The sequence below is a fragment of the Micropterus salmoides genome, unplaced genomic scaffold (assembly GCF_014851395.1).
Source record: "Micropterus salmoides isolate LMB-PRFRI ecotype aquatic unplaced genomic scaffold, ASM1485139v1 Ms_hic_scaffold_11, whole genome shotgun sequence".
In the NCBI taxonomy this organism is placed as follows: domain Eukaryota; kingdom Metazoa; phylum Chordata; class Actinopteri; order Centrarchiformes; family Centrarchidae; genus Micropterus; species Micropterus salmoides.
Window position 1 is genome coordinate 20,735,103 of NW_024040152.1, and position 23,920 is coordinate 20,759,022.

Consider the following 23,920-nt stretch of genomic DNA (forward strand, 5'->3'; position numbering starts at 1 on the left):
TTCCCTCTGTCTTTCTCTCTCCTCTCTCTTTAAGTCGTGGAACCTCTCTTTCTGTTGCTGTTTTTGGCTCACTTCTTATCAGACGTGTTCAGCTGTCGGTGAAGCGTCCAGAGAGACTGTCAGTGTACCGGGCTAGCTGGCAATGGTCGAAGCTTTTAATTTTACCTACTTTCCAATATTTTAAATATCTTACTTCACTCCAGTTATTTCCACATTTCCTCCCACCATGGCACTGGTGACCTGTGCCTAAAAGAAGTGCTAACGATGCAGATCTATGGATTTTTATAGCAACTCCTTCTGTCTACATCAGGACTGGTGATAATCTCCCCTATTAGAGGTTGTGTTTGCTACCATAGTAGTGGTATAGATGTAAGATGTACAGTATGTATAAGTACAGATGATATAGATGAGACATTATAATTGAGTATGTGTGCAGCATGAAATGGGTGTTGGGTAGATGGTAGATGGCTAAATGCCTTTCTAGTAACTAAGCAGTAATTAAAGGTAACCAGAAAACCTGTTATAACAGACTCAAAAATATGGTATTACATTGATTGTAATCATATGATTGCACTGCTAATTATTTTATGGATTATTATGACTAATATATCTTTCTTTTCTTTCTATAGTAGCCTGTTTGTCAATAAAATGTCAGCATAATAAAGACTAAAGGGAAGTAAAGAAAACAAGAAAAAGCACAGTGGTGCTTTGAGCTAAAGGTCAGCACGCTAACATAGGATGACCATATTTTGGTTTCCAAAAAAGAGGACAGTGGAGGCAGGAGGCAGACGTACACCTGCAGTGGGTGTAAGGTTCGGGCTGGGGGGATTCAAGTAATTAGTGGCACTGTGACAATGTGTATGGGCAGGTGGTAACCATATTATGAAATTTAATAGGGCCTACATGTGGGCTTCTATATATTGCTAGCACCTTTTTGTTTCACATGGATCCCGACCATAGACTGTAGATCCCAACACACATATACACACACACGTACACACACACACACACACACAATTTATATTATAACAAGAATTTTAGTAAAACAGAACAAGGGAAACATGTTGCTCTCAAGAAGAGGTGGCTTGAAGCCGCATATATTGGCATAACGGCATCCTGGCTCTGGCTAAATCTACATCTGTCTGCTGCAGAGGCACTATCCACCTGGAGGAGTAACTAGTACAAATTAGTGTATTAGTACAATATTATAACATTAAATAAAATGCTTAATGTTAGTATAATACTAATGTATATATAGGTTACACTGTCTACAGATTGTTTATATCAGGCATATTTGAAATATTTTGACATCTTATTAATTGAGATTCAACAATTCACAACGATTCACAAATAAAACCATTTTTTCTTATCAAGGTTTGATTAGGGCTAATGTTAGTGTAGTCATTTCAGATTGTAGTATCCTCTACAGCTTGCCACTAGCATCCTATAATATTAATTCCAGTTATAGCAGTTTCATTATGGTTTTAGTCTTAGTCTTTTATTTGTTAATGCTAACTTGTTATTAATTTGTTAAAGTACTAACTTGTCAATGATCATAACCATTTATGCAGAACGAATTTGCATGAACAACATTTCTAAAGTTTGCTGCAGCACCACTTCAACCTTTTTTCAATGTCCCTCCCCATCGAGGCTGTGATTGGTTGGTTTACGAAAAGTGACATTGATGAGCAACTTTATGCACACGCTTAAATAAGAAAAGCACCCGATCTTCTCCCTACTCCGTCTCTGCCGGTGGAGAGGGCAGAAAAATGTAGCCTACTGGCAGCTTGTGAGAAGTGCCGGTAAGCAAAAAAATGGTACGCCAAAGAGTTAAATGTAAAAGTCTCGGCACTGTGTACTGGTGAGTACCTTCCCACTGCCACTGCTGACAAGCAAGCTGCTGCTCTGCCTGGTTGTGGCTGTGGTGCTGAGAGTAATGATTGAAATGCAGTTTGACCAGTGTCTCCGTGAAGGCTGTGTAAATGACTGATCAATGGTGACGTGCGAAAAGGCGGGACCTAAAGAGAAAGGTCAAAGCAATGCAAAAATGCACACAATGAAGGCCAGCAGTAGAAAGCAAAAGAGACCAGCAGTTTGAGCTACGAAACGCTATGAAATAAATTGCCATGATGGTATGAAAACTGGGACAATAAGGCTCAGGTTCAAAGTAGCTGGATTTGTGTTTTAACATATAGCTTGGGTTTCCACTTTTTTTCTAATCAGAGGTTTAGTGAAAGAATGGCTTTATGTACTGTTTTGGTAGACATGTTTTGGTTACCAAGTGCTCTTGCTGCCTATGGCTGTTCATGTGTTTATTACAGTGTATGATTAATTAAACTCACAAAACTACAACAAAGTAGATTTGATGAAGTTTTATGATCCCTGTGAAGAAATGAAGAATGCGCTCATGGTCACACTGGATGAGCTGACAGTCAGGAAAGTTGCTCATCAATAACCTAGATAATAATAATTCCTGGAGCAGTGTTCCAGGAGGATGGGAGGGTCCATGGCTATCTCTCTGCCTCAGTGCACAGCGGACCCAGAGGGACGGACCCATTAACAGAGATACTGCCTCACCTCAATCTCAATCTGACTAATGTCAGCCATGTTTAACATCCACCTGCCTTATCGCATGTACACACAGACAGAAGGCAGTGGCAGTGAAATCAATCAAGCACAGAACTTGTGTCAATTGCTGCATTGGAAATAAGACATGTAGAAAACACTGTAAGTTGAGATGTGATACAACCAAGTAAATCTGGAAGGTCTTGGTTATTTGAGAATGGGTGAATATGTCATCTGCTCTCACTACAGAACAAAAACTACCATAGGGCAGAATTTAGTGACCTTAGTTAGCAAACTTCCTCACTGACTTACAATCTATGACATGCCTATATACAGTTAAAGTATGAGAGTGTCAATACGCTCGGTATTTTAAAGAAAGGATATATACACAAATTCTTACATACTGTCACACACTGTGACACAGTCACAAGGGTAACCCTTTCTCCTAGAAATGGTGTTTGTATAGTTCCAGCAGCTCTTGTAAAAGCAGCAGTCGGAAGCTCCTTCAAACAAGCTACACTTTTGTTTTTCATCTGTTTAGCACTGTGGCTTTACAGCAAGAAGGTTGTGGGTTCAAACGCCGATCGTCCTGGTCTTTCTATGTGGAGCATGTTCTCCATGTGTCTGTGTGGGTTAACTCCAGGTGCTCCAGTTTCCCCCACAACGGGTTTTTCAGCCATCACAACGTAATTGGGAAAACAAATTATAAAAGTAAATGTATTATATAAAAGTCATTTTTAGGACACAGGGTTAAAGTCAAGCCAGTAAACATGCTAATTTCAAAAGTGCAACAGATAGTTTCAAAGTTCTGGCATTGCAAATTTTACAGAGTGTTCCTGCACTCTTACGGGAGCAGATACACTATACAGGCTGCTGAAATGTTATGCTCAGAACCTGTCTTGTCTGAGCCTGTGCCCAACGTTGTTGACTCCTTTTAAACTGGCCCAGACATGCCAGTTTGTAGTGATGAAACATACACTTTTCGTGGTTTCACAACTGATATCTGGTGTCATTTTTAGGACACAGGGTTAAAGTCAAGCCAGTAAACATGTTAATTTCAAAAGCGCAACAGACAGTTTCAAAGTTCTGGCATTGCACTCGCTCACTGGGACACTTCAATAGAGCAGAGGCATCGTTAATGATATTAGAAACACCTGTGACAAGTCAAAATGTCTGCTGTGAATAAAGCCTATTGGGGAAAATAAACTATGCTCATACATCAAGGTTAGGTAGTGACGGCTCCTCCAATCACACGCGCGCACTTGCCCACTGAAATTTTATCGTGCACGTAGCCGACCAATAGGACGTTGCTACTGATACGTGCGTGACATATAAATAGCGCTGTCCCTACTGCCTCAGCATCCTTTTTTCTTCAGCAAACAGCGAACTGCTCACTGAACTCACCACCTCCACGGATTCCACGGACCCATTCGACGTCAGCCCCCCCTTGGGCTGAACTTCCATTTATGGAAAGTTTGGTGGTGGAGAGTGCCGAAGATGCGTTGTTCACGTGTACACATTTTCATGCAGAATGGCGACGCCGCTGCATGCTGACAAGCTGGGTAGACAGCATTCTGAGACGAGGCTACTCTCTTCAGTTCTGCTGTTCTACACTGTGGTGATGCTTGTGAATGTTAAACTGTTTATTAGAAACACATTACATTCTTAAAAGTGCTAATTCCCGACCATCAACCCGATCCCATTGAGCTAGCCGTGTTGACAGCATTCTGAGACGGGGCTACTCTCTTCAGTTCTGGTGCATACCACCAGTTTTCCTGGACATAATGGAAGCCAGTCTATCCTCTCAAGAGGAAGTGGACTTCCTGACCGCCGAGATCCAGCAACTTGTCTTAGGGCGTATCTGTGCACGTTGCTTGGTGGTCCACAGGCTGCATCAGGGGACAGCTGCAGTAGCGCTTACAGTGATGCTGCTGTTGGGCCTCAGGGCAATAGTCCATGAACCTACATCTGGACCTCAAGAGGCAAAGGTGATGCAGGGTGACCCCCCCCCCCACACACACACTCTAGTGCAGATTCTGGGGGTCTCTCACTGTCTGGCAGCGCGGGTGCTGCTCGGCAGGGTGTCTTCATCCGTGTCAGTCTTCATAGATGAGTCTCTCACTGGATGGTGAGGGACCTGCCAGGGAGTGCAGTGAGTGTTGTGGCTCTCCTCAGAGAGCTGAGAGGACCACACACCACACATCCACAATCCACTCCAGGTTGTGTTTCTAGTGTGGTTTCCTCCAGTGCGTACATTAACAGACCCATGAGCCCTGCCGCTCTGACGCCGTCTGCTGAAGAGGCGGTCGGATGCTGAAGCAGTAGGGACACTGCTATTTATACATCGCGCATGTATTGGTAGCGACGTCCTATTGGTCGGCTACGTGCACGATAAAATTTCAGTGGGCAAGTGCGTGCGTGTGATTGGAGGAGGTAGTACCCATAGAGTCCAGTAGAGGGCTCCGCCTGTGCTTATAGAACTAGGGTTACCATATCGTAACCTTCCTTACAGGAATCAGCTGTCACTTCACCATCCAAGCAAAGCTGTCACCTTATTGTTTGGCTTTGCTAGAGTGAGATATTTACTAGGCTTGGGCGGTATTTATTTTTTCATACCTTCATACCTTCCTGACATTTAGCCTATTTAGACAAGTCTTGCGGGGTTTAAATACTTGTGGCCATAGAATAATGAATAGATAAGAAATAAGTGTCCTTGCTGGAGGACCAGATGACACAGAGCGGATAGTGACACATCAGTGAGCTGAATGGAGATGATGTGCACACAGCTTCATCCGTGTTGGCTGGGTCACCTTTATCATCGAGACTAAACATAATATACTCCCAAACAGTGGCAGAGGCATTTTTCATTGTTGCTAGTCCTGTAACGTTATATTCACCGCTTGCAGTTGCCATTGAGTAGCTGTGTGCGTAGTGAGTGTGTGGCTGAGAGAGAGAGAGGCAGAGTGAATACAGTGGACCCTGGTATACCGTAATACCTTGATTGCCTAGTATTTACAGTAAATCAGAGTGTTCCTGCGGGAGCAAATACACTATACAGGCTGCTGAAATGTTATGCTCAGAACCTGTCTTGTCTGAGCCTGTGCCCAACGTTGTTGACTCCTTTTAAACTGGCCCAGACGTGCCAGTTTGTAGTGATGAAACATACACTTTTCGTGGTTTCACAACTGATATCTGGTGTCAAAGTCTTATTGTTTTATCTAAAGGAAAATATGAGCTTCAATCTGTTGTCCTGTGCTATTACTCGTTGTAACATAGACCAGTGTTTAGAAGCAGATCATACCTGGATAAAATGAATATAGGAACACAAGCTGTTACTCTTCATATAGAGGGAAATTGTCATTGAGTGCTTACTCTATTGAAAACACACAGGCAGGTGGTAGTCAGAGGATATCATTAAACAAGGGGAAATTTCCAGGACCAAAATAGGATGTTAACCATGTGACCCATGTCTCTAGCACTTTTTTACATTCATTATCTCACTACATGTCAAACACAGCCAGAAGCAGCAGCAAAGAAGCCATTAAGCCTTATCTATTATTGAACAGTCAAAGGCCTTTTAATGGCTGGAAATTTGCTGACACCAAGATTATTTCATAGTCATATGATTTACAGTCTGTCCCTGCTTCCAAAGAAAATAAAAACACCCCAAGCAGAAATGTTTTCATGAAATTTACATCTTGTGAATCTATACCCCATGAGCAGCCAGTGTCTCTTCTCCCTGTTGTTCTGTGTTGTGAGTAGAATAGTTAGAGTTGCTTAGCCATGTGACAACTCTGCCTGCACCCTCTGGATATTTCTATTTTATGCACCGCAGTAGTGACATTATTATTTCATGTGGATAAAGACATTGAGAAGACAGAGATGACTGCCCTTTCACCAATAACTACAAAGGATGGGATGCAGTTCCACTGCCTGCTCTAATATGCGTCAGTGGGTTCACTGCGTTAATATGACCATTCAGAGGAAATGTTCTCAGGCTTCCATCAGCGGCCTTACATTTCCTGACCATTTAGGCTGACAAGTAGTGACACTTTGAGAGAGTCTGGAACAGTCCTACACTCATCATGGATGAGGCTCACAGTACAGATGATCCTGTGATGAGTCATAAAAGACCTTTGCTGTAGCACCCACAAGTTTGAAATGTCAGCAGTAGCATTTTTAATTTCCAGGGTGTTTGACAGCTATTTAAACTATTAATTCTGACAATTGCTTGTGGACAGTACAGTATATGGGGCAAAGACAGTTTTATTGTAAAACCTGTCTCCCACAAGAAGACAATTCTACCTGCGAAAACAATGTCACCTCAAGGTCCATTTAGTAGGTGTTTTGGATCATGTTAAATGATCTTCATCAGCAGATGGTGTTTGTCCACTTGTCACAAAATTGCAGATGTTCAGCTTCTCTGCCAAAATGGGTTATAAGTCCCTAAGGTGTTCAGAAATAAATGGATATATGAACATGTACATTTTCATGTCATGTGGTTTGAAAACTCAAACCACATGACATTTGATTTTTTTTGTGATGTTTACATGATCTTGAAGTAACTAGTTCCTTGCAGAAATAAAGATTTATAATTATCTATATCATTATCATAATTATCATGATTGATATATGTATGTATTCACATCATCCACAGGGAAAATTTGTTGTGAAAAGCTGAAGTTTGTGGAAATTTCCTACTACTGTTAATTTTATGACTCTCCGTTGTTCTTTTTGTAGATTCAACAAAAGGTTTAATTCAAGTGAGTTTTCAGCAAGTAATTTTATCTATCCTGATAACAAATTTATTTAAAATGAGTTAATGTTAGGAACGTTAATAAGTTGTGTTTACTTGATTGAGTGTTCAGCCTGTGCAGTGAATTGGTCTACTTTCACAAGCCCTCTGTTTATGTTTGAGAGCAGCCATGGCGTTGCAATGAAGGAGAGGAGGCTCATCCCCAGAGTTAAATAACCAGCTTAAATAGAGGGATGGCACCTCGGGTCTCCTGTGTAACTAATGAGAAGGCAACACTAAAAGTGCTGTGAAATGCCTGTGAACAGAGCTGACTGGTGTAAGGTGAGAGCTAATCAGGGCCTTTCCATGCTCTGACAACCCTGTGTGCCTCCAACAATTACAATGCTGAGGATTAGTGAGTTGTGCAGAAACACACAATATGTCAAACTGCAATCATTAAATGATGGTTCCTCTTGGTTGCCACTGCCAAAAATCAAATTGTGTATTTGTATGCAAATGCAAGTTAGTAGCAGTCCTGCTCCTGGCATAATTGTCATCTGTGGTTGAATGGTTATATTTGATATCACGTTGCAAGAATTTACAGCATGTGTTTCACTGCGAGAAGTTGAGACGGTGTACTAATTAACACATTGATAACCTCTAGAAATTATACATAATGCAGACTATCCACACAATAAACCTGAGCTTAGACATTTTGGAGACTGTAACTCTCTGTTAAGCAGCAGAGTTGTACCTGTTGAAAAAAAGTTAACTTTTGTGAGAGTTATATTTTTCCATTGTTTTATGTTGCCTATTGGCAGACAGTCCTGTAAAGCACTCTTTTCTGTAGAGGATGTTTCTACACTGCTAGGTAAACATTAAAGAAAAGGTTTGACATTTTCAGAAATACACTTATTCACTTGCTTACCGAGAGTTAGATGAGAAGATTGATGCCACTCTCACGTGTCTCAAGCTAAATGTAAAGCTATAGCAAAAAGGCCGGGCTTTGTCCGGAACCAAAATCTGCACCAGAAGAGAAATGCATTTGCCTCAGTTGTGCTATGGTGGTAGAAGAAATCAAAGAGACATTTCGTGTGTGTGTGTGTGTGTGTGTGTGTGTGTGTGTGTGTGTGTGTGTGTGTGTGTGTGTGTGTGTGTGTAAAAAGGGGCGAATTGATCCTTTAGCTCAAAGTGAACAAGTAAAATATGGCATGGATTTACTGTACAAGCTGGATACCCTTACAATCTACAGTATATTAACATGGTTTTCATTTTGACAGTCTGCTGCCTTGACTCGCTAAGACAAAAGTACCTTAAGGTTTAGCCTCAGTCATTAGTGAGGTGACTCTCAGATCAATTCTTATCGACTGAAGGCCATTATTGGCTTGTAAGACATTATTGTTGTACCATTATCCCTTAATTATATTGAAGGCAGAGCACTGCTGGTGTTGCTCCCGCTCTAGTACAGTACAAACTCTGTCGAGGTACTAATCATCCGCTCTAACTTACACATGGCCTGGGGTGTTACTGTCTTTACTGCTGCATTCTAATAGATTCATTAGCAAACAACAGTGATTTATTTGTTTAAGGCAATGTGTGATTGCTTAATGGCAAGCTAATGGAAAGGTACTTTTTATATTTTTAAGAGACAAATCAAGATGCACGCAAAAGCAGCAGGAAGTGCAATAGACCATGAAAGGCTAATGTTCAGAACTTCAACAAAATGTCAACTATGAAATCAGCATACAGTACTGCTTGCACCAGGGCCCTTGGGTGTTTTATAATGAGAAATACAACTGATTTATACAGTTGGTGGTTTGGAGAAAGTGTGATTCAACAGAGATCCTTGAATGTCCTGCAGGTTCAGAACAAAATACATCAATTCAGTCCACCACTGGACTGGCTCCCTCATGATGTATAATATGCGACAGTGAATCATCTCCTCTCTTTTGGTAAGGACATGAGAACATGAGTTCTCTGTCACAGTAACAAAAGGATACTGTTGAAGAGCAGAGGTGGGTAGAGTGGCCAAAAATTGCACTCAAGTAAAAGTACTGTTACTTTGCAAAAACAAGTACTCAAGTAGAAGTCAAGGTAGTCATCAAAATAACTTGATACTAAAGTATTTACTGAAAGAAACTTAATTCACATTGGCACACTTCTAGCTTCTGATGCCTCCAAATGTGGATATGACTTGGATTGGTTCAATAACTTACCACATATACACGAGGCTGTATCTGTCAAGTGTGATCACACAGTATTGTTAATATTTTGTATTATTTGCTTGCTGTCTCCTATATTATGGCAAATAAATCAGATCATATGCATTTGCATAATAGGCCATGTCCCTCTTTGATTTCTGCTACCACCACAATGTCTCCTTAAACTTCGATCATTCCAGTGTAGATGTCTCATGTCCCAGTTCCCATCATAGACAGCCACACATGTGTGAGCCTCCCACATCCAGGTCTCTCCAATCACATGATGACAATAAGATTCAGGAAGTGGCCAAATCAGTCTCTAACTGACAATATGTCAGATGACTCATTTAGGCTAATTAGAAGATAATGCTGTGATGTTTCATTGTTTGTTGCCTATTAAATACAGGTGTGTTCACTTCTTCACTTTTACCTGAGGAAAACCATCTTTGGTTGACATTATTTCAGTCATGTCCACATGAAATAAAAGTGGCTTGTCTTTTCGTGTGCATAATTTGGTCTCAACCTTTACTGACTTTTTCTGTCTCCTTATGAGGCTACACAGATGAGCATGACTGGGTAAATGCACACCGCTCGCACAACGTTAGCTTGAATATCACACTGCGGCAGAAAGCATGTGTAGTTTTGAAGCATGATTTACTGTGTGTATATTCAGCTGTAGCTTCAGCCATTGTGCTGCTCTCAAGAGAGTGGTGTAAAGGCATGGCATAGGATAACAGAGTGCCTGCAGACCTGGGACCAGCTAACCACCGGTCTCTTAACGGAATGTGCATGAATGCATAAAATAACAATTAAATAACTTACTTTATAAAAGTCACTTAAGTAACGCAGTAACGTAACTCGTTGCCCATTGCCCCATTTTATGACTGACCTGAACCCTACAGGTCTGATAACCCCAACCAAGGTATGACCCTCACTAATCCATCCTCAGGATTATATCTGGACTTCACCAATAACCCATACGGAATAAGGTACAAAAGAAAACACCTTTGCACTTCAGAGTCAAATGTACATTAATTGATATGCCATGTTTAATTCAAGCGGTATGAAGATTGGGAATTTTTTATTTCAACATGCATGAACTGAACTAACGTCTCGGGTTACGTATGTAACCCTCGTTCCCCAAGAAGGGGAACGAGACACTGCGTCGGTGACACTATGGGAACGCCTTTGGGCGTGGCAGGGCTGAATTATGAATGAAGAGATACCCACTAGGCCGCGCCGAAACTCAGAACCTGTAGGCACGACTAAGAGGAGAGTGCACGGGTGCCGGGTGCAGAAGGAAGGTCCAGACTGTAAAACCGGATAAAGGTGTGAGGAGTGGCCCAGCCAGCTGCCTCACACAAATCCTGGAGCGAAGCCCCTGCGAGGAGGGCTCTAGAGGGCGCCATGCCTCGAGTAGAGTGTTCCCTCACAGCCATAGGTAAAGGGAATAGTCTGAACAATCCAGTCTGCTTTCCTCCACCGGGAGGACCTCAGAGTGTAAATACTCAGCGCTCTACACAGGGCAGAGCAGATGAAGTCTCCCGTCCTCCGCCTGCAGTACCGTGGACCCTAGCAAAATGGACGGAACCTTAGGGACATAACCCGGACAAGGGTGCAGGATGGCTCTGACCCTCCCCGGGGAAAACTCCAGGCATCGGGGAGAAACCGAAAGTGCCTGGAGATCCCCCACCCTCCTCAGAGAGGTGATAGCGAGGAGAAAGGCCATCTTAAGGGTCAGGTGCTTGGCCTCAGCCGACTCCAGCGATTCGAAGGGGGCCTCAGCCAGGACTTCGAGAACCACTGCCAGGTCCCAAGTGGGAACCGTGGAACGAGTCACGGGTCTCATTCTCCGGGCTCCATGGAGGAAGCGCACGACCAGTGGAAGCCTCCCCAAAGGCCCATCCCTCAGAGGGCCGTGGAGCGCTGTAATGGTAGCCACATACACCTTGAGCGTGGACGGGGAAAGGCCAGCAGAGAAACGGTGCTGGAGGAACTCCAGTACCATAATCAACGAGCAGGTAACTGGGTCCACCGCTCGTTCTCTACACCAGGTGGCGAACACATTCCACTTCAGGCCGTACATCCTTCTCGTGGATGGGGCTCTGGAGCTGAGTAGTGTCACGACCGCTTCTGCCGTCAGGCCCGCCTCCAGGAACTGCGCCCCCTCAGGGGCCAGACCCACAGCTGCCACAGGGCGCGGGTGAACGACCCGGCCTCCTGCCTGGGACAGCAGGTCTCTCCTCAGAGGGACCTGTCAGGGCGGGCCCTCCAGGAGCGCTATTATGTCCGAGAACCACACTCGGGCCGGCCAAAACGTGGCTACTAATAGTAGGCTGACTGGGGGAAAAGCATACAGACGCAGCCTTGGCCATGTCTGCACCATGAAGAACCACAACAGACAGTGCGTAATCTCTGCGCAAAACAGGTCCACGTCTGTGGGGCCGAACCTTTCACACAATAGCTCCACCACCTCAGGGTGGAGTCTGCATTCCCTGGGCCTCAGCCCCTGTCTCAAAAAAAAAACTTTTTGTCTAGTAGTTATTAGCTGTGTAGGTAATAAATGTTTCTGTTTAAAATGGAGAATGTTAATTAAATTCCTACCTCTTCCAAACATATTCACTGCATATTGGCATAGAATGCAGGCATAGGTATTCACTACAACAGTGATTCAGTTAAACAAAGCCTTTCACCTCTGAAGGTTACATTCCAATACTTACGTTGGAATAGTTCAGAAGCATCGTTTTTGCAGTACAGGCCTGTACCTTCTCAGTATGGAGAGGTTCATACAGTTTGCAGTAACTGTAATTTTAAAAGTAAAGTAGCTATATGCCACAGTTAAAGGCATGTCGCAGGTTTGACTATCACTGTGGCCTCGATAAAAACTGAATACTCATGCAGCCCTCAGGTGCTTTCTCTCTGCCCGCTGTAGTGTGACAGCAGGATGTCAACGCTGATCCTTTTGCAGATCATGCTCCCTACGCCAACTCGACTGAGCCTGAAAAAGTCTCACCTGGCCTGACCTGATTGAATCACCTTTTTAGTGTTCAGCAAGAGCCAGTTATCCAAATCTCTATGCTTCCTGGACTCTCTGAGGAGGTAAGACGATAACAAGTATCTTACCTTTCAAGACTCCTGATAACACACAACCATACCTTTTTAAGCTTTAAGAGCACAAAAGTACATAACATTAATCTGTTGCTCAGTGAGGGCATTTTTAGTTTTAGTCACGCTAGCAGCGTGGCTCTATGGCAGTATCATTCTGTTGGTCGCTTGCTCCACCACAATTGGAAAAACTAACTATTGGATGGATTGCTGGGGAATATGGTGCAGACTTTCATGATGCCTAGAGGATGAATCCTAATGACCTTGTTGATATATATTGAAAGGTGAGCCTTTTGCAGTTAGGGCTCCGAGACTGTGGGATGACCTGCCTGAGGAAATCAGGGCTGAAAACTCTGTCTTGTCTTAATCTCACTTTTTCATAATGGCTTTTTATTGATTTCATTGATGTTTTATGTAATTTAGTGTGCGTAGGAGATGTTTGCATTCTGGATTTCTGCCAGAGAGCCTTTCTGCCAGGGGGGCCTTTCTGCTGGGGAGCCATGGGGTCAAACTTCTCTCATGTGTCATTTTAATTTTACTCTCTTTGTGGTTTTTTTAAGGTGTTTATTATTATATATATTTAGTTTGTTTTATTCTCTTTTTAAAACATACTGTTTTTTATTGTAAAGCAAGTATTATTATTATTATTATTATTATTAATATTAATATTATTATTATTATTATTATTATTATTATTATTATTATTATTATTATCCCCGGACGTTTCCTCTAGCATCACAATGAGGCTGACATTTGTGATTTTGAGTGAAATCTCTTGACAACTTTTGCATGGATTACCATTAAATTTGGCAAAACACTGTTCCCCTCAGGGAGATTTTATTTTATAACTTTGGTATCTCACAGATAATTTGACATTTTGTAACTTGTTCTTTTTTTGAAGACTCTTATTAAACTGCTGATTCTTACTCAGTCTAATTTGAACAACAATCAGCATCTGCAATGTCTTTTTAAATGTGTTATTTTGTCAACTCTAACTTTTGTAATATTTTCCACAATTAGACATTATTATATATTATAACATCTATATTAACACATTTATTTCCTTAACTTGATCAGTTGCAGCTCTAGACAATAATCATTTTCAACAATCTGTTTGAACCTACCAATAACTGAACACCTTGTCCACTTTTCTGTTGGGAAAACTATGGAATTATGCACATACTTTATGCCTTTGAGTTGATGGCAGATCTGTCTGGAGGTCACAGCTGGAAGATGGAAGTTGTAAGATGGAGGGAGAGGGTGCTGGTCCTTCCCGTCAGAGATAAGACAGCCAAGAATGATGGGGCCAAATGGCAGGAGAAGAGAAAAGGGCAAATTATCTGATATACGAGAGCCTTTGAATTCTCTGTGAATACCAGCAGGGAATAAACAAGATACACTACCATTCTGGCACGGTGGATGAAGGACTAACACTTTAACCTTTACTCTTTTTGTCACAGTTGGAGATGGCTGTTCCCTTTTGTGCAATGATATTTTCAGCATGTGGAACATGGTTGAGTCCTACTATAGAATATAAAAATAAGAAATAAGAAGCACATCATACATGTCGTCTACACATGTAGCGATAAAAGAAACTGACATGTCAGTTATCATGGCTTTTTCTCTGAGGACTAAAACCATACAGGTAAATATGGCTTTGTCAGCTTAAGGTTTACAAAATGTCATTAGATCATTTAGATAGCTCCAAAATATTACTTTTCTCAAAAATGTACAGATACCATAATAATTTTATGATGTGCAAATTACCAATTCAGATTGAGTTGTGCATTCGACATCTACAGATGATGATAGAACAAATGCATGCTCAAACGTGGATTGATTGTTCTTGATTTTTGTCATTTGGTAGTTAGTTATCTTGGTCCTTCATCAGATTACCTGCTCTTTTCTCTCCTCCTGTCATTGTTATGCACCCCTGTTGGTGTCTGACAGGCGATACAGCCTGGCGTTTGACCTCTGAGAAAGTTCCTCTTATGTGTGTGTGAGTTGACAGCAGCTTAATGCCAGTGTTAAGGCCTGCCTGTGGAGGGGTGGGGGTCTGGCTTCACTGGAGACTGGTTCCCTACCAAAGCGACTATCTATAGCAGCAGGCTCATCAGCTGTCACAGAAACCTCCGCACACTATTCCTGTCCAAATTAATTTAATAAAACCTGTCTCCTTTCTTCCATTATAATTTGTAGCTTCCCCTCTTTTTATATATGTTCCTGTCCATTTCAGTAATCTGTCGTGTCCTATCATCAATTTTCTTTTTCTCATTCACTGTTAATCATCTACTTGGACCAAAACTCACATTTTTTTTCTCTTGCTTTGTCGTTTCTGCAGCTCACTTTTAATAGCTTTTCGGTGGCATTATAGAAAACCAAACTCAACCACACATGAATATCTGAACTGAAGGCAAAGTCATCATTATCAGTGCATACAAGAAAGAAAGTAATTAATATAGAAAATGTCTCTCTGTGGATCTCTGGTTAGCCTTTCCAAATACACTGTATGAGGAAATAAGCCACACAAATAAAAAAGAATAAATAATAGATAAAAAGAAAAGAAATATCAGAGCAGCGAGCCATGTTCTCTTTGAGCTAAGTTAGTGAGTATGGCAGGATTTGATAAAACGTCCTCTCTAATGTTTAGTCCTTTTCTATATTTAGTTTAACACACAACAGTGTATAGAACCATAACAACTTCTGCTTAATACCTGCTCTACTTGTCCAAGAAATCCACAAAATATTGGATGAAATTTACATTAAAAAGTGATGCTCTACAATGAAATAGTGTGATGCTTGCTAGTACAAAATAGGGTTTAAGAATTTTTAATTTTGTCATCGTCTGATACTATATTAAACAATGAGATTTAAATAATGGGGACCATGTGCCTATATTTAATAGTACTGCAAAGCTAACTGGAGAAAAAATATTGCAACATGGGACTACTTTATAGCAAACTTAAGGCAAAAGATATTTGCAAACTTTGCTAAAATGGAAAAGGCTGACATATCAAGGCAACAGTTTGAAATCAAGAAATGGTATGAAAATGGAAATGCGAAATCCTGATGTATTTAATACAACCCTCTTTTGTACATAAGTATACCTCACAGCATTCAGTTGAAAACCACCTTCATCACCTGCAGTTTACTTCAGTCTGAATATCAAGCTGCAACCAGCAAAGCTTCGATTTGCCCCATTGGAAATGGCATGACGAGTGCAAAAACGAATGTGATTGCTGCTCAAGCTGAATAGATGTGAGTGATTTAAATTCCTTATTATTTTCCATTACAAAGCTGTCACTGAAGCTGTATATCTCCCACCATCACCCAGCAAGTTCGGCCCAACTCCCACTGAGTTCCAGTAGGAACATTCAGAGAGAAAAAGCTGCAGTCGGTGAGGTGATTACTGAAAGCCAACATGACTTTACAACACTTCTTTTGCACCACATCAGAAGGCACCAGTGGATAAATGTGACTGGCATTGATGCTGCTGTCCTCAGGTTTCCCTTCTCATCAGTAACATATTGTCTTAGTATCGCTGGTAGACCCTCAGGCATCCAAACACTATTTAATTCATGAGCTATTGCTAGAGAGATTATTTCTAATTAATCAACAGTGATGAGCAGGCTGCCACTAGATATCCATTTCTGAGGAATGTTGGATGCACACACAGGCTGTAAAGGAACATTTCCCACCCACTTAGGTGGGCGTCCAGAATGAGCTAGGGGTCTGTATGTATTAATATTACAACCCCTTTGGGTATAATTCAAACTGTTAACTGTGCCTTTCCCACAGTGCCAAGCTCCTCCAGTATTCAGCAAGTGAGTGTGTTGATTTGGTTCACCTTAGCTTTTCTGCAAACTAAAACCAAGCGTTTGTGCCTGTCTGCTACATGTTCAAACACAGACACTGTGTGTATGATTACAGCCTCGGTTTGTATACTACTCTATTTTACCATTAAAATTTGAACTCTAATGTTGTTTTGAGGTGCTCTAGACCATAGGCCTCATTTGACAATAAAAAAACATACTTAATATTGTTTTACCAGCTTCATACTTTTGACTTTCTGACCTAATTTTATGAGCATTGCTTATAAGCATTTTGAACATGATTGGTGTTTACAGTACTTTTTACTTAGTATTTACTGTCTATTTGGCCTTCAGATATTGGAGTTTCACAACAGTTTAATTGACCCCAACAGTCTAATTGACCCCAACATCTTTATGTATGACAGCATACAGTGCTGTACATTCTTTTGTTTATGAAGGACTTTTTGCCATTTGGTGTAATAACAATATTTTGTCTTCTTCAAATGTGCCAGTTTGTGGCAAAGAGAAGGGTCACAATTTCAATACTTTAATATATATAGTACTGGGTTTTATAGAACAGAAAAAATTGATTATTTGAAAAAAATAATTTCTCTGGCTCTCACTTATCAACATGTTATATCTTGTTTTTTAAAAATCTGTACAAAACATTTTTATGGGGGGTTATTGGACTATTTCATTGCTCTGGATGTAGCTTCATATTAACTGCATTTACATGAAAGTGCTATATTCTCATCCAACTCTCTGTAAAAGAAAAAGCGAATAAACATCTTCCCCAAAATGTTGAACTATTTCTTTAAACAAAGATCACAATCCTGGCAACATGCTGGAAGTCTTGTAAGTGTGTATATCATTACTAAATTTAGTCATGCTTTAATTGCTTCTGTAATTGTTCTTATTGTAGGTAAATCACATGTTGTCAATAAGCGTTTTCAAAGATAAAACTGTTACAGTACACTTACCAATATAACGTTGAGCTGCCCTGGTACTGTATATCCAGGTCACTATCGCATCTAAATTGAACGGTACCTTAATTAATCATATTAGTTACACTTGTTTTTTTCCAACTAAAATGTTTTAAAAAAAGATCTATGTTATCGAAATTCTTGGAGCAGCTCAACTCTTTTCTTTTTCAGAAGATCTCAGGAAAACTCAGGATGTCTTACAAAGCACCTGGGGAGATCATAGCATCAGCATGCAGAATGGTAAAATACAATGCCTAGCCAACTCCAAAATCTGAATAATCCCTGTTGGTCCACAATATTTATTCCTTTGCTATGCCATACAAGGTCAATATTTACTGGCCTAAACTCAACTGCATTACTTAAGTCACGTTGGGATCAAGTTGGGATCTGGAGGTCACAGGTATTGCCTTCTAGGTTTAGACAGTCAGTCTATAATTCAATTCAATTCAATTCAATTTTATTTATATAGCGCCAAATCACAACAACAGTTATCTCACAGCGCTTTTCATAAAAGAGCAGGTCTAGACCGTACTCTGTGATGATATTTACAGAAGCCCAACAGTTCCCACCAAGAGCAAGCACTAGGTGACAGAGGCAAGGAAAAACTTCCTTTTAAGAGGCAGAAACCTCGAGCAGAACCATGGCTCAGGGTGGGCGGCCATCTGCCTCGACCGGTTGGGGTGAAGGAGAGAGAGAGAGAGAGAGAGAGAGAGAGAGAGAGAGAGAGAGAGAGAGAGAGAGAGAGAGAGAGAGAGAAAGAGAGAGAGAAAGAGAGGGGGGAGGGAGGCAGCCTACACAATATACACACAGAGGTACAGACAGTGAAGGTAATGTTGCTATAGACCAAATGAAAAATGGTACAGATATTTATAATAGTGTTAATGGTAACCATCGTAATGTTAATGATTATAATAACAATAATAACAATAAGACTAGCAACAATAGTCGTTGCAGCAGAGGGTGTCGAGCAGGAACACGGGGGCAGCAGGTGACCCGCAGCCACAGCTCCAGACTCCACAGCTCCAGAGCCAGAAAACCTGCAGGAAGTGATAGCAGAGAGGAGAGAGACGAGAAAGCACAAGACTACCAGAAAGGGGAGAAGTTGTGTTAGTAACATGCAATAATGGGATGAGGTTGTATACAGAGGGAGAGAAAGTAGAGGAGAGAGGAGCTCAGTGCATCATGGGAAATCCCCCGGCAGTCTAGGCCTATAGCAGCATAACTAAGGGATGGTTCAGGACTACATCTAGAAATGAACATCTCATATCTTTTCTGCCGTGGCTCCTAGGCAACATCCATTGCTATCAGCGCAGCTGTCTGGTTTACTGACAGAGAGAGAAACAGTATCAAGAACTACTGCTAGGAAGACAGAGTTTGCCTTTACTTCTGGATCTGTCAGTGACTCCAAGCGTGACCTGTATATGACCCGTACCTCACCTGTTACCAACATTGAGCCCCCTTAGTAATATTCCCTCACAGTCTATACACAGATTGTGCTGTTATTATGGTGCATAATGTACATATTGTGTCACATTGTTTCCAGCATTGACTGAGTTTGGGGACATTTCTATGCAACCCATATCAAGTTGCATCCATCTGTGTGAGAACATGACGGAGCGGGTGTAACAAGCTACAGAGAGGAGAGGAGATCGTGACTGGTTACATAGTGTACCTCAGTGAACATGGGATTGAGTCACTAAATTGAAAAACTAAAAGGATTATAGCCAAAATCCGGATAGAGATTGGAGGATTTCTACTTAAAAAAAAGCTTGTTTAACAAACCCAGCCCCCTTCTCATCTCAGTATGACACCCCTTGTCATGCCTTCTATCTTTCTCCGGTCTCTCAGTATCTACTGTTCTTGGAACAATTTAATATGAAGCAAGTGTATCTTACAGTCTTACACTGCCAAATCAAATTCAACACCTTCTGCTCTGGAGCTGGATTTTCCCCTGCTGAATCTCCTCCAGGGGCTCTTTAGAAACATTTCTAGAAACGTTGCTGATCCTGGCTTTAGATTAAGGCCAGACATTCTCAGGTTCAGCTGACATAAGTCCAGACCAGGTGACTTTAGCAAAAATCTGTCTCTACTGGGAGTTTAAGCAGCCTGGTTATCTGATACTGGAAGCTATGATCAGGAGATACAACCATGGACAGTCTGAAGTGTAGTCCTCTTGCATACATACCAGATACACAAAGGCTATCTTTCAACATCGTAAAGAGCCACTGTGTTGCTCCTCAGGGGGGATGGTGTTAGCAGTTGTGGAAAAAATTCTCACCGTTCCCAAAGGAAACAAACCTGCGGGTGTCTGCTGTAGATATAGATAGCAGCCATGCAGCTCTGATAAGTCTTTGACCAACAGGATTTTAACATTCAGCCAACAACTCATGATACATTCATGATTTATGATGCTCCGGGGTGTTGGATTGATTGTTGGGTGGATTGTTTGCCGCTTCTGAAAAAGGAATATGATAACAGTGATGAAAGAAAAAGGATGACATTGATTTTGACCTCTGGCATTTTAGTTATATAACAAATCAGCCAAATCAGTAACTCAAATAATAACTTTGATATGAAACCTTTATAAACTCTTGTTATCGGATGTGCTTTGCAAATCCATTGCATCCATTTAATGGCTAAAACATTAAATCAAATACCTTTGTTTGACTGGAACAGCCAATAGTTTGTACAGTGTATAATGAGTATTATGGGCTGTATAGATAGGATTTACAAAGTCCACTCTTATGTATAAAAAAAGGTGGTGAATTGTTATATGTGCTGTTAAAGGCTTAAAAACAAATCAGCCATTTTGAACATTTCAGTTGCTGCTATGGAAAGGCTTCCCTTTTCTATTACTGGACACTTAATTGCAAATTCCTAGTTAAAATCTGCATAATTCCTGCTATTAGTTATTGAGCAACATAATAGAGGCCGTGCTATGAATCTGTTGTTCATTCAGTGTCAAGGAAGACATAAAAAAACTGCCCAATGATAGCTTAAGTCTTACCTCATAATAAACCAAATGAATGGTTGTGCGTTGCTTTCACAGAAATGGATTCATGTTCACTTAGACTGATTAGGCTTAACGCACAGCTGATGAAAGCAACAGAGCAAGAAACAGCAATACTAACATTTGACGGGAAGTGATGCCTCTGTGTGGATCTCTGTTGTGTTTTGAAGGGATGTTGAAGATCTACAGTCAAACCTGTCTCATTCAGAGGCGGCAAAATCCTTTCTCCAATCATTTTATATTGATGAAATAAGGAAGGGAAAAAATTTATTTCACCATGAAAATCCCTGTTAAGATTAAACTTCATAATCCTCTCTCACTGAATAATTTCACAATCACAGATAAGAGATTAAATTCAGTGAAACAGGTTACCCAAAATATCAGGGAAGGTGGTTTCTCCGAAGTTAGAATAATCCTTTATACCCAACTCAATTTCAAATATCGCTGTCTAATGCGCAATATGCAATTTTTGAATATATCTGAGGGGAAAACATTCAGAAGGTCTGTGCGGCATACACAGTGTATATATTGAACTGCAAGAGGTAAGGAACTGTTTCAAGACCATATTATGTATTTCTCCTCTTCTACAGTATATATTTTATATATAAACAGTATATCATAAAAGTAAGTACACCCCTCACATTTTTGTAAATATTTGATTATATCTTTTCATGTGACAACACTGAAGAAATTACACTTTGCTACAATGTAAAGTAGTGAGTGTACAGCTTTGTATAGCAGTGTAAATTTGCTGTCCCCTCAAAATAACACATTACACAGCCATTAATGTGTAAACCTCTGGCAACAAAAGTGAGTACACCCCTAAGTTAAAATGTCCAAATTGGGCCCAATAGCCATTTCCATCATTTTTAATAAAATAATATGAAAAATGTAGTGTAGTGTTTGAAAATCTTTTAGCTAGACATCTGATTCTTGTCAGACAGAAATCTCTTGCTCCACCTACCCATTACTGAGATATTTTCTACTTTGTAAACTGGAATTTTTTTTATTTTAAATCTACATCAAAAGGGTCATCTGCCAGTTTCAACAGAGGCATCTTTTTGCATGCTAAACAAACTCCTATACAGATTTCTGTATTTCTTATTTGAGATCATTTTTTGTCTTTCATTGTTGAAAGTATTCAGTCTTGATTTACAAGAACTAAGAGTTTCAGCAGATCTGTTGCATAAAAACTGAATGCTGCTTCACCACTTTTAGTTTTGACTCTGGGGACAGAAAGCAAACCCGTCCCAGATGACCTGAGAGGTCTGGATGGTTCATAACGAAGGTTACGATATGGTAACCCTAGTTCTATTAGCTCAGCCCTCTACTGGACTCTATGGGTACTACCTCTCCTCCTATCACACGCACGTACTCGCCCACTGAAATTTTGCATACTGTAAGTAACCGACCAATTGGACGTCGCTACTGTACGTGCGTACCATATAAATAGCGGTGTCCTCACTGCTCAGCATCCAACCAACCCTTCAGCAGATGGCGGTGGAGCGGCAGGGCTCCATCGTAGAGGGCTCCGACTGTGCTAATAGAACTATGGTTACCATATCGTAACCTTCGTTCTATCTCACACAGGCTCCGCCCTCTACTGGACTCTATGGGTACAGTGGGTGGAGCCCAATGACTGTCCGCCCAGCCGCGACAAGCCACAGCTCACCTCACCGACACAATCGGCCACAGGTCACCAGCCACAGGCCCTAACCTGCCTCCATCCTAAGCGATGGGGCAGTGGGCCACCCCTCAGAAAGGTCACTAGACTGCTAGGGGTTTGGCATGACCAAGAGGGATCTGATCCAGCCAGATCCAACACCTGAACTGTCCTGACCCCTTACAGGGACATCACAGTCAGTGTAAAAATGTTTTCCCCGACAACCAGTAGTCTATGGTAGACACCAGTCTCCTTCTTCACAGATCCTGAGTCGCACCTGCGAGCACAGATCGTGGAAGGCATCCAAATGTATAGTCCTCGACCTGAACGAGCTTCTTATGTTCTTAGGAACAAAGGAGGGGTTCGGTCTTAACACTGCTGCACTGTGGTCACCACGAAGCAGCATGCAGCTGGGATGAACCGACAGGGCGCACAGCTCACTCACCCTCTTGGTAGAGGTGAGAGCCAGTAACAAGGCTGTCTTGAGAGATAGCATCTTCAAGGAGGACTGTTCCAGGGACTCATAGGGGTTTGACCTCAGAGCCTCTAGTACCAGTGGCAGGTCCCACTGGGGTGCGGAGACACGTAGCACCGGTCCTTGCCTCCTCACACCCTGCACCCTGCTGTTTTCACCCACTCCCGCTTCACGAGGGGGTGGGTGAAGACAGGTCTGTCGCCAAACCCCTCATGACAAGATGAGATAGCTGCCGCATACACCTTAATGGTTGAGTGTGACAGTCCCTTCTCCATTAGGCCCTGTAAGTAGGAAAGGATGGATCCCACTGAGCAGGTTATGGGATCCATTTCCTTCTCAATGCACCAGCGCTGAAAGCCCAGCCACTTAGCTTTGTAGCAGGAAGTGCTGCCCTCGCCGTCTGGATGGTATGTACCACCTCTGCGGACAGCCCAGTCTGTCTCAACCTCTCCCTTTCAGGAGCCAAACCTGGAGAGTGTTACGGTGGGTGGGGTGGAGGCAGGTTGGAGGACCCAAACGCAGGACGCAAGGCAGAGGAGGAACAGTTGAATGGAGTTTAATACAAACTTAAGGAGAGCACACTTACAAGCAGAGTGGCTGATCAACAGAGTCCAAAAACAGGTTATCCAAACAGAAATCCAAATTCCAGAGGTACAGGGTGACAAGACAAGCAAGGCTGGTTATAGGAAGGCAGAGAGTATACACGCGACAGACTGGGGGGTAACATGAACACTAGACAAGCAGACATGGGGCAGAGTGAATAACCAAGAAGACAGAAACACACACACACAAGTTACAAAGAACCAGAACCTAAATGAGAACACAGAACTAGAACCCAGAGTACAGAGGAGACCAAACCACAATAATACAAACAAGGACCAGGAATGATTACCAAAACATGAACTAAGGACATGGAACTAAACTCAGACTCCCAAACAAGACACACAGACAGGATCATGACAGAGAGGTTGGCCGAGCACCGGCAGTTTGCCTATGGTGACAGAGCCCCCCATACCTGAGGCACAGGCCAGGGCTCCATCACTGCCAGCTGCGTCACCTCTGCGTACCATCCCACCGATCTGCGGCTGGGGATACCAGGATGACTGACAACCCTTCCTGTCTCACCCTCTCCAGCAGGCGGGGGATGGGATGGAGTGGGGGGAAAGCATACAGCAGCCCTTTTGGCCACGGCGCATGTGCAAACGCGTCCACGCCCAAGGGCGGGCTGTCCTGTGGTAGGATCGAGAACCACAGCGGGCAGCGGGTGTTGTGCTGTCTGGCAAACAGGTCCACCTGCGCCGTCCCAAAGCGAGACCAGATCTGCTGTATTATATCGGGGTGCAGTCTCCACTCGCTCTGTGGGGGACATGA